This window comes from Myotis davidii, unplaced genomic scaffold, assembly GCF_000327345.1.
Source record: "Myotis davidii unplaced genomic scaffold, ASM32734v1 scaffold544, whole genome shotgun sequence".
NCBI classification, from domain to species: Eukaryota; Metazoa; Chordata; class Mammalia; order Chiroptera; family Vespertilionidae; genus Myotis; species Myotis davidii.
The window spans coordinates 3,414,381-3,417,805 of NW_006297018.1; the positions used below are offsets into that span (position 1 = coordinate 3,414,381).

Sequence of the window (3,425 nt, forward strand, 5' to 3'; positions counted from 1 at the left end):
GGGTGCACCTCACCTCACAGTGTGTGCGCCCCCCTGCTGGTCTGGTCACCACCAACTGCCCCCCATGCCAGCCTGGTCTCCCCTCACAGCAATACCCCCCTCCGCTGACCTGGTCACTCCATGCAGCCTGCTGCTCAGTCATTTGGTCATCCCTCACTAACCCCCCTGCCAGGCTGGTCACCCCACACAGCCTGTTCCGTGGTCCATTCGTTTTTTTCAGTTGGGACGGTCACTTAGTCTTTTATAGATATAGATAGATATAGATGAACCAAAGTTTACTACAACATTGGAAAAGAGTGAAGCAAATGAATGGAATTCTCCTAAAACAATGAAACCTTCCTATGGATTTATCCTGGATCAGTGATTTCTTCTCCTTACCAGAACTGAAGCTTTTCCTACTTTATCTATTTTCTTTACACAGGGCTTTCAGAAAACGAAATGTTTGGTAATACACAACACCAAATACTGGAGGACTCACAAGCACGGATTCAACTGGCTGGGGAGACTCTTCATTTTCTCCTAGTATTCTTTTCAAGAAGGATCTTGCACTTACACACCAACTCATATTTCACACTGGAAGTAGAACATTTTGGTTTAGGATAATGTATAAAAGAATAGCTATCCCACTTTCTTGGCTAAATGATTTCTTTCCTTTATTTTTACTGTGAAAGTACTTTAAAAATAAGTGCACAGGCTTTCCAGTTATACCAAGCACATGGGCTTGCGAAGACATCATGTCATGACCCTCTGGCAGGGTCATCCCCTCCAGCGGGTGACAAAGGCGAGGGCTGCCCTCACAGCTGGATCCCCGGTATGAAGACATTTAGGAAAAATGCTGCAAGATGGTTGCTCTTGCCGCCCTCCCGGTGAAGAGCCCCATTTCCCCTTAAATAGAGCTCAGCTGGACCACAGACAGGCCCGAGTCTCTGAATGCCGCCCCGTGCTGTGGGCACGGAGGCAGAGCTGGCCAGCGGGGGTGCAGCGGCTGTGCCCGCCTCTCCCTTGGCCTCTGCTTGGCGCACTGCGGTCCCCTGGCGGCTGTGGTCCCAGGGCCTTCCCCTTTCTAGGCCCTTCCTTTACTATCGCCCCATCTCCTGCCCAGGGCCCCAAGGATGACTCTGGATTCTGTGTTCCTGCTCCTGGTGCTCACAGGACCCAGACCCTTTATTGACCCCTGTCCTCCCGGGCCCACCACCCTCCTTGTCCAGGTCACGCGGGGACTCCTAGGGCCCCGGCAGCCATGATGCCTGAGAGGAGAAAGGCCCCGACCTCCGGCCCTCCCCCTAGGAGGCCACAACCCGCACGCCGCCCCTACCAAGCCCGGGGCTCCTCCTCCCACTCTCCCATGCTCCTTAGAGTCCTGGGGGCGCTGCTCTCTGCACCTACCAGTTCAGTCTCAATGGGAGAAAGGACGTGACGCAGGAACACGGCCGCCTCTCCTCCCTTCTCCTCCCAGGATGCTGGCAGCAAGGCGCATGCACAGCAACTGACACGGCTCAAGTGCGCATGCCCGGCAACTGACACGGCTCAAGTGCGCATGCCCGGCAACGGCAACTTGCTTGGGTCCGCATGGGGCTTGCACAGTCACGTGGGGCTTGCACAGTCACGTGGGCCATGCAGTGAGGCTTGTCATTTTCTTTTCTTTTTTCTTTTTATTTCTTTTCTTTTTATTTCTTAACTTTTTATAGAATTTGGCAGGTTAAAATAGAATAAGTTAACAAGTATTTTTTCAAAAAAAGTTTTGTACAAAAGTAGCCAAACTTTCCTTAAAAGCTTTCAATACTGAATAAAACTATTAGAATAGTGTCAAAAATGTTGAAGAGGAAAACAAAATAAAAATCTGGTGTCCTGCAGCCTGGCCTGCAGGCACCATCGCCAGGGAGGCCTGGGAGACCGTGGAGGAGGAGGAGGCAAGGCTCCAGGGAGGCCAGGGCCGCCCGCCCCACCCCCTGCCATTCACAGGCCACCTTGGCCGGGAGCCCAAAGTCCTTCCTCCTGGGTAGGCAGAGGGCGCCAAGGGGAGGGACCGCTCCTGAGGGCAGGAAGCTGCGGCTTAAAAGGGCAGCCCTTGCAGGGCCATCCCTCCCTCCCCTGGTCCGGAGCCTCTCAGAGAACTTCTCCTCCCCCCCCTCCATGTCCCACTGCCTGGGTGAGGCATCAGGCTGCAGCCCTGGGCTCCGGTGCAGCTGACTTGGCTGCGCTGCTGGGCTGGCCTGGCCTGCAGGCAGCCCGCAGCCACCACCCTGCAGCCGGAGCTCCCGCCACCTTCCTGGTGACACTGCAGCCAGGCAGCGGCTGACCGCCAGGACGACCCGACTTCTTCAGGAGGGTGGAGGGCTTCTTCCACTGTGCGCCAGCATCATGGAGGACAAGCTGGTGGAGGACCTCAAGGCCCGGGAGGGAGAGCGAGGGAGGAGCAGAAGCAGAAGTGGGTGCGGGCATCCTGAGGATCATCAAGCCCTGCGACCATGTGCTGAGCCTGTCCTTCCCTATCTGGTGCCACGACGGCTCCTGGGAGGTCATCCAGGGCTACCAGGTCCAGCACCGCCAGCACCACACGCCCTGCCGGGGAGGTAGGTATTCCTGACAGCACTGAGGTGAGTGTAGATGGATGAGGTGAAAGCTTTGGCTTCTCTGACGACATGTTCATGTGCCATTTGGGGGTGCCAACGCTGGTGTTATGATCAGCCCCAAGAACTATACCGATAATGAGTTGGGAAAGATCACAAGGAGGTTTACCATGGAACTGGCAAAGAAGGGCTTTATTGGTCTGGGCATTGGTGTGCCTGCACCAGATATGAACATGGGGAGCGAGAGATGTCCTGGATTGCGGACACCTGTGCTAGCACCATTGGGGACTATGCTATTAATGCCCATGCCTGTGGCACTGGCAAGCCCATCAGCCCAGAGATGGATCTCTGCTACTGGCTGGGGAGTTTTCCATGGAATCAAAAGCTTCATCAATGAAGCTTCTTATATGAGCATTTTAGGAATGATACCAGGGTTTGGAGATAAAACATTTGTTGTTCAGGGATTTGGTAATGTGGGCCTTCACTCTATGAGATATTTGCATGGTTTTGGTGCTAAATGTGTTGGTGTTGGTGCATCTGATGGGAGTCTATGGAATCCAGATGGTATTGACCCAAAGGAACTGGAAGACTTAAAATTGCAGCATGTATCAATCCCAGATTTCCCTAAGGCAGAGCTTTATGAAGGGAGCATCTTAGAGGCCCACTGTGACATACTGATCCCTGCTGCTAGTGAGAAGCACCTGACCAAGTCCAGTACACCCAGAATCAAAGCCAAGATCATCGCTGAAGGTGCCAATGGGCCAACAACTCTAGAAACAGATAAGATTTTCCTGGAGAGGAACATCATGGTTATTCCAGATCTCTACCTGAATGCGGGGGGGGGGGGGGGGGGGG

General features: G+C 53.9%; 1 pseudogene; it reads left to right on the forward strand.

Annotated features, from left to right (window-relative positions):
- The first annotated feature begins 715 nt into the window (after nucleotides 1-715).
- The window catches only part of LOC102751836, a 2,857-nt pseudogene continuing 147 nt past the window's right edge, over nucleotides 716-3,425 (forward strand).